We start from the raw sequence: 8,752 nt of genomic DNA, 5'->3' as shown, positions 1-8,752 counted from the left end.
TGAGGTTCTGCTCTGCTTCACTTTCCTCCTATAGGGTCTCAGTCCCTTCTGCGCTCTGGACCAGGGGATCCCCAAACTTTACTGCCTCCAAACCGGAGGAGGGGGCCAGGTCAGAGAGAGCAGTGGTTAGGGAGCCTGGGAGAGTTAGGGAGCGTGGGGTGGGGTCCACAGTGCAAGGAGGCGGTGGCAGGTGGCAGCCATCTGGGCAGTCAGTTCCGGGCAGCGATGACCACAGAGAGAGCCACGCCCCCAAGGGCAACAGCATTCTCTCCAAAAAACCTCTTCCATGGGATGGACCAGGCCCCCTTGGCAGGATGCTTGGTGGTCAGCTGTGTGGGGTTGCCCAGCATTTCTGGGTATAGGGTGGTCTCCGTGCTCTGCTGGTTGGCTTGCTTCCTCACTAGCTTTGAGAGCTTGGTGTGGATGGTCTTGTTGGAAGATTCCAGCTTCAGGACCGCCCTCAGGAAGAGGATGGCCTCGCTGTACTCACCTTGCTGGGCTTGCAGAAGAGTGCCTTGATGTCTCCTGGCAGGTGCTGGAGCAGGAACCTGCAGGTGCACAGGACTGCATAGTGGTCCAACTTCGGCTGCCGGGCTGCCAGGTTGTTCAGACACTTCTAGAAATTTCTAAGAAAAAAGACTGACAACCCATTAGGGAAATGAGCAATGGACTTATGTAGGTAATTTATTAAAAAAGGATATTGAATGCAAGTTAAAAACAAAATGAGATACTACTACAAACCCTCCCCAATGGCTAAAATGAGAAAGTCTGACCATATCAGGTGTTGGCAAGGACGTGAAGTAAATGAAACACTCATATACTGCTGGGTAGAATACAAATCGGTACAATCACTTTAATAAAAGATTTGGTGTTACGTATGGAAGTTGAAGACCCATATACCCTATGACCCAGCAAATCCATTCTTAGGTTTATATCTAACAGAAATGCCTGTAAATGCATCACAAGACATAGGAATGCTTTTAGAAGCATTAGAATCAGAAACAGCCTCAAATCAGAAATGACCCAAATATCCACCAACAATAGATTGGATGAGCAATTGGTGATATATTAGTAAAATGGAATAACATTAAGCAGTAAAGATAAACAAATCACAGCTACATGCAACAACATGGATAAAACTCACAGAATGTTGACTGAATGAAGCCAACTTAAAAGCCAATGTGCACTCTGATCCCATTTACACAAAATTAAAATCCCAGCAACACTGTAGTGTTTAGAGATGTATATTTAGGAGTTAAAATGTAAAGAAAAGCAAGGGTGTGGATTGTAACTGAGAAGGGGCAGCTAGGGTTTTTGTAAACGTGTTGGTCATGTTTTATTTCCTGAACTGAGTGATAGTTACATGAGTGCTCAGTTTATTATAAGGCATTAAGCTGTACACTTGTGTTTTATACACTTTTTCTGTATATTCATCATATTTTACAATAGAGATAAAAAGCTGAAAAGCAAAAAAGGGAATAAATACCTTACTTCCCCAAAAAGGAACTTATGAGGCAAATTTAGAAGAAAACATGAACATCTTTTAACATGGAAGATTCATGCTAGGAAGCTAGGATTTAATTTTTATAGGTAACCAATTTTAAACAACAGGTTTTGATATTCTTTTCCTGAAAAATAAAACAAAATAATTTTTTTGAGTTGCAGAATTTTTTCTCTTACCAAAAAGTTTTAATAAATAGGAAAAATAAGTGTAGAAAGAAATACTTCACATCTGATTAACTTTAAATTTATAAATAAATAAATGGAGGAAGTATATTCTTCTTCAGTTTGACTATTTCCCAAATACCTATTCAGTATCACAAGTGAGACAGCAGAAAGAAAACTTAGGAGAACAAGTAGAATGATATAAACCATAACAACAAACTATTAACCAAAACTGTGTTCTCCATATCCGTGAAAACTGAGGCCTCAAAATGATTTAGTATTTTCTCTGATCCAGAGAGCATGAACCATGCTATTTATGGAAAGTGAGGTAGAAATTAATTGCAGAGATATGTATCTTATTTTTCTTTTTTAAAAAAATATTAAATATATTTTGGAGGCCAAGCTTAAAGGATGTGTATATAAGAATTAGTAATCCAGAGTCATAAATCTATGGCCATGTTACTCCAAAAATTTGTTTGTCAAGATTATAGTCTCAGTAAAAGAAATACCCCAGGTTGTTCAAGCTCACATTTTCTTGATAAATTAGTTTTTTGTTTGGGTTCTGAGGTATTTTTTAGGTAGTTTCTTATAAGTTTGTTTCTGTGCATTTTTTTTTTTTTTTTTCTTTTTAACCAACTGCAGGAAATGTGGGCAGAGTACATTTCCAGCAGATGTCAGTGTTGGTGTTTGATGTGATCTAGGAAGTCCTCCAAACCTGGGTCCCGACCTTGAAGATGAAGAGAGTACTGCGCAGCTCCTCAGTTCTCGTGAAGTGCGGAAAGGTATTCTAGAGAATTCTGCTCTTTTGTGGGATATTTTGTGGGAAGTATGTTGCTGTAGGTTAGGAAATAGATATTGAATTCAACAGTATTCTTCCATCTCTTTGAGATTTAACTTGTTTTAGTTATACATAAATTATATGTATTTATTCTTTTTCTTGCTCCAAAAAGTATATTCACTATCTATTCTTCTCTCTGAATTCCTTCCCAGAAGGATGATTTTTTTTTTTTTTTTTTGGCTTGAAGAATTTCAATGTGTTTATATTAGAAAAATCTATCTAGCACTTACCAGGTACCAAAGAAATAGAACAGCCTAGCTGCCTTAAAGAAAGTCTTGTAATTATGGGGTTAAGTTCTATCACAAGGTTTGAACAAGCTACTAAGCACAGAAGACAGGGCAACAGATACTACCTGGATGAAGTCAGGGAGGCTTCACTGAGTAAGGAATTTGGAGCCTTGAAGGATGAACATGAGCCTTCAAGGGAGAGGTTTTCGGAGAATAAATAACATGCAAAATGTTAATGAATGTTGGTCATGCATATGATTTCAATACTAGTGATTTTAGAGCATAGTCTTGAGTCTTTGAGGACTATGTGAAGCATATTCAAGTAGTTAAGAATAGTTTGGGACTAGAGGCCATTTAGTAAGTGATTAAGAACACGAACTTAAGAGTTTAGAGTCTACCTAGATTCAAATCCTTGCTTTTCAATTATTAGATTATAATTTAGGGAAAAATGTTAATATTCTTTTGAATCAGTTTTGTCATCTGAAAATGAGTTAATGACACCAACACTTCACTGAATTGTTAAGAAGATTTAGTGAAATAAATATAAAGTACATAGTACAGTATGTGGCACATAGTAAGTGCTCAAAATGTTAGCTATGATTAGTAGCTCTTTTATCTCATTAGGAATTTGAGGAAATATACAAGAAAGTTGACACTGAGTAGAGGCACTCAGACTTTCACTGGGAAAATAAGTGAACCAATCGTTTTTTTGTTTGTTTGTTTACCAGTAGGTCACCAGTGTTTGATATTTGTGCAGATTAACTTTGTCCTTTAGTATAGAGACCATATCATAACAGGCATTTCAAGCAGTTGTCTGCTCTGCACGTCTTACTGTGAGGTTTTGGATCATATTTACATGTTATCAATGAAGGACCAACTCAGGTTCAAGAGCACACCAAGAGAAAGGCAGACAAAGAGCAGAATGTGAGGAATCTCTCCAATGCAACAATAGTGCTCATGCAGGGAAAATCAGGGTTATTGAGGATTTCGTCAATATGAGCCTGTAAGGCAACATCCCACTTGAAAAGGCTGATCACCCAGCAGTCTGTTTTCCCTCTTATCTTGTGAAGAAGACTGACTCCTTTCCTAAGTCAGAACAACTAAGAATAAGGTGTGGTTGAAGGAGAGAATAGGAACCAGACCCTTAGCTCCCAAGTTGATTGACTCGGGGGCCTTCCTCACTGTGAGGAAGGTAAATGATGGGCTTATTAAAGTTGGGTTGACTCTGTGATTCATGTTTATATTTATTTCATTATGACTCAGAAAATAAAAGTAAGTGAAAGGGGAAAAACAAGACTTAGAGAAGAAAATCAAATTCCAACCATAAGGATGAACAGAATTCCAGTGAATAAGCAAATATACCTTACACTGATTTTTTCCAGGCAACCAAGGTGAAAAGATTGACCGAGTTGAATTACTCACATGAAAAGAGAAACGCGTATAGACAACCTGATTCTAAAGTTTATTTGGAGAGGCAAAAGACCGAGAATAGCCAACACAATATTGAAGAAGAACATAATGGAAGGACTAATACTACTCGACTTCAAGACTTAATATAAAGCTACAGTAAAAGAATAGACCTGTGAAACAGAATAGAACCCAGAAACAGACCCACATAAATATAGTCACCTGATCTTTGACAAAGAAGCAAAGGCAATACAATGGAGCAAAGATAGCCTCTTCAACAAGTGCTGCTGAAACAACTGGACATCAATATGCAAGAAAAAAAAGAAAGAAAAAAAGAATCTAGTCACAGACCTCACAACTTTCAAAAAAACTAACTAACTTAAAATGAATCATAGACTTAACTATAAAATGCAAAACTATAAACCTCCTAGAAGACAACATAGAAGAAAACCTAGATGACCCAGGGTATGGTGATGCCTTTTTAGATATAACATCAAAGACACAATACATGAAAGAAATAATTGATAAGCTGGACTTCTGTAAAATTAAAAACTTCTGCTTAATGAAAGACAATGCCAAGAAATAGAAGACAGGCCACAGACTGGAAGAAAATATTTGCAAAAGACACATCTGATAAAGGACTGCTATTCAAACTATACAAAGAATGCTTAAAACTCAACAATGACAAGACAAACAACCCAATTAAAAAATGGGCTAAAGACCTTAACAAATGTCTCACTGAAGAAGATATATAGATAGCAAATAAATATACAAAAAAAGTGTTCCACATTATATGTCATCAGGGAAATGCAAATTAAAGCAACAGTGAGATACACTACACACCTATTAGAATGTCCAAAATCCAGAACAATGACAACAACAAATGCTGGTGAGTGTGTGGAACAATATGAACCCTCATCCATTGCTGATGGGAATGCAAAATGGCACAGTCACTTTGGAAGACAGTTTGGTGGTTTCTTACAAAACTAAACATAGTCTTACCATACTTTTGCCTTTTCCATAATGTCATACTCCTACCATATGACACACATGGAGACCATAAAAAGATTAGTGGTTGTCAGGGTAGAGGGTGGGAAAGGATGAATAGGCAGAGCACAGAGGATTTTTTAAAGCAGTGAAAATACTCTGTATGATAGCATAATGATGGATATGTCATTATACATTTGTCCGAACCAAAAGAATATACAACTCTAAGAGTGAAACTCAAGTAAACTATGGACTTTTGGGGGAATATGATGTGTCAACGTAGGTTCATCTTTGGTAACAAATGTACCACTTTGGTGAATAATATTGAAAATGGAGGAAGCTGTGTACGTGTGGCGACAGAGGGTATATGGGAACCTCTGTACACTCCTCTCAATTTTTCTGTGAATCTAAAATTGCTCTTTAAAAAACGAGAGAGAAACAAAGCAGTGACCTAAAGAAAGCCAAGGTTTTACAAAAGAGAAATTTTGTCAAATAAGATATTGTATAGGGAACAATGAGTTATGTAATTAAAAATATTCCCAGGGACTTCCCTGGTGGCACAGTGGATAAGAATTCGCCTGTCAATGCAGGGGACATGGGTCTGATCCCTGCTTCAGGAAGATCCCACATGCCACAGAGCAACTAAGCCCGTGTGCCACAACTACTGAGCCTGCACTCTAGAGCCCGCATGCCACAACTACTGAGCCTGTGCGCCACCACTACTGAAGCCCGCATGCCTAGAACCTGTGCTCTGCAACAAGAGAAGCCACCGCAAGGAGAAGCCCGTGCACTGAAAAGAAGAGTAACCCCCGCTTGCCTCAACTAGAGAAAGCCCGTGCTCAGCAACGAGGACCCAATGCAGCCAAAAATAAATAAAATTAAATCTTTAAAAAGAAAATTCCCAACAATCGTTTCACAGTTTTCCTACCTGTTAGCTTACTTTATGTGTATTTGGATAAGTAAGATGGTTCTGCAAAGTTTTAAATACACCTTCGAAATCTTTTCTTACGTTCAAATTCTAATTATTAACAATGAGAGTAATCTATCCTCTTTACCTCTCCTTTGTTTGGCTATGTACCATCTATTCACTATATGAGGCTTTCACCATTCACCTTTCACCATTCCTTCACATTCAAAATGAGAATGTGGTTGGAATTTTAGGAGTCTAGTAATTTTCCAAGAGAAAATCATCTTTCCTTTGCCATGATAAGGTGAAAGATGTGAACACAAATAAGTTTCATCGGCCATGGAAGGATTCAATCAACTCACACTGTTGAGAAGCACTGAAAATTAGCTATATACCTTTTGGTTTAGAATTTGAAATATGAATTAATGATTACTTGACATATGTAACTTGTTTGGTAGGTGAAATCATTCAACTTGGAGAATATAGAAAAATAATAACAGAAGTTAAATTATTGGGAGCCTCAGTTCTGAAAATTGGTATAATTTGGGGATGGAAAATATGGGATTTACCTTGCCTTTCCTACCCTTGGCTCTGGGATCAAAGACCTGGGTAAGGATCCTGGCTTCTTTCGCCCGGTACCACTAACCTTCTTCAAACAGCATATGTGCAAAAATATACCTTTATTTTTCCTACAAATTAACTTTCTTTATGCAAAGCTCTCAAGAAAGAAAGAAAGAAAGAAAGAAAGAAAGAAAGAAAGAAAGAAAGAAAGAAAGAAAAGAAAAGAAAAGAAAAAAAGCACCCATTCTACTTGATGTAAAAAACATAAAACCTACCTGAGTCTAGTCACTCCCAAAAAAACATAGTCAGTTTAGTGGTTGAGCTTTCACTGCCCAGTCCACACTGGCATCCTTTTGTGATGACTGCATTCCCAACCAGTGCCTGGCAAGGACAGCTTTGCACACATTTCCTGCTACAGAGCCTCTCATCTTGGCTGAAGGAACCAACTCCATGCTTACATTAATTATTCTCTCTCTCATTCACCTTGTGTACGCTTTCTCTTTTTTTTAATTTTTATTGAAATATAGTTGATTGACAATGTTGTGTTAGTTTCAGGTATGTACACTTTCTCTTGAACACAGAGAAGTCTTGGCTACTCTCGTACACCTCTCTGTGGTCCTCTGAAGCTACAACTTGTTTCCAACACTCCTCACAGACTTCTGGATTCTAGCTTTCACACCATTTGGTGGGAGGACATCAGCGAGGCTGGCAATCGCCAGAGTCCATAAGGGACTGATGATTCACAGTCCTCCTCAGCTCTTGGACCATCCTCAAATGGTTCTGAGATGTTCTACTGCTAATCCAAAGTCCACACAGACACATCCTGGGGTGAAGATGGGAAGAAAGGCATAGAGAACCACCAATGTCAAAATACTCTCAATTTCCCTCCTCACTTTATACAAGATTTATCTGGTCTGGAACTGGATGGAAGTAGGAAAATCTAGCTCTGTCTGATAACTGGTCACTTCCTAAATTAGCCTGTCAAACTTTGATGGTAAGTTGTATCAAAAAGCTAAGGAGTTTCCCTCTTGACCTCGCCTCGATTTCAGATGTCCCTTCATCATATCTCTTAGACCAAAAGAACATCTCAAATTATTATTCCACCGTGTTAATTTGTTAAAATTGGCCTAGAAACTGGTGAAGTTGTAAGGATAGTCTTACTCACATTAGCAAATTACACATTTGCAGGGGCTTTCGTAAGAGGGGAACTTTCTTAAATTCAATTATATTTGGCTTATCTTTTGGGATAAAAGTTTTGTAACTTATATATAATATAAATTCTCTGTAAAATATTTTATTTCCTGCAATAAAAAATTCTCAGAACAGGAAGAAGAGATATTCTTTTCTTTTTTTGTGTGTGAGAGCTTCTTTGTATTATGTGCATTTGAGCATTAAAAGGAGAGAAAGAGAGAATACTGTACGTGTAAAGTAAAAAGAATATATTTGAGACATGTACAAACCAAAGAGTCTTAAAAGTTGTCTTGCTATCAGGTTGATACATTAGTTCAGAAAACATGTATTTTTAGAAGTGAAGAAAAAAATATCCTGTAGTTCTAGTATCAGCCGGAAAATGCAATTGTACCATAATGATAATAGGTATTATGTACTAAGTGCCGCAGTGAACTAGGCACTGTGCTCTGCCTTTTTTTAAAAAATAAATTTATTTATTTTATTTATTTATTTTTGGCTGTACTGGGTCTCCGTTTCTGCGCGCAGGTTTTCTCTAGTTGCGGTGAGAGGGGGATACTCTTCGTTGCGGTGAGCGGGCTTCTCATTGCGGTGGCTTCTCTCGTTGTGGAGCACGGGCTCTAGGCACACGAGCTTCAGTAGTTGTGGCACACGGGCTCAGTAGTTGTGGCTCATGGGTTCTAGAGTGCAGTCCAGTAGTTGTGGCGCACGGGCTTAGTTGCTCCGCGGCATGTGGGATCTTCCTGGACCAGGGCTTGAACCCGTGTCCCCTGCATTGGCAGGTGGATTCTTAACCACTGCGCCACCAGGGAAGCCCTGTGCTCTGCTTTTTTCTTAAAATCATTTTATTATAGTTAATTCTCACAACTAAACTATTGAAGTAGGCATTTTTACGTCCATTTGGGAGGCGAGGAAACTGAAGCACGGAGAGGACAATACATTGCCAAATAGAGCTTTAATAATTAACCAAGA

At 38.1% G+C, this 8,752-nt stretch overlaps 1 pseudogene; it reads right to left on the bottom strand.

The window, feature by feature from the left end:
- Positions 1-209: 209 nt before the first annotated feature.
- LOC132365104 (peptidyl-prolyl cis-trans isomerase FKBP8-like) lies at positions 210-7,044 on the bottom strand (annotated as a pseudogene).
- Positions 7,045-8,752: the final 1,708 nt, after the last annotated feature.

The sequence above is a fragment of the Balaenoptera ricei genome, chromosome 4 (assembly GCF_028023285.1).
Source record: "Balaenoptera ricei isolate mBalRic1 chromosome 4, mBalRic1.hap2, whole genome shotgun sequence".
Lineage (NCBI taxonomy): Eukaryota > Metazoa > Chordata > Mammalia > Artiodactyla > Balaenopteridae > Balaenoptera > Balaenoptera ricei.
This window is presented reverse-complemented; position numbering and strand designations above follow the sequence as displayed.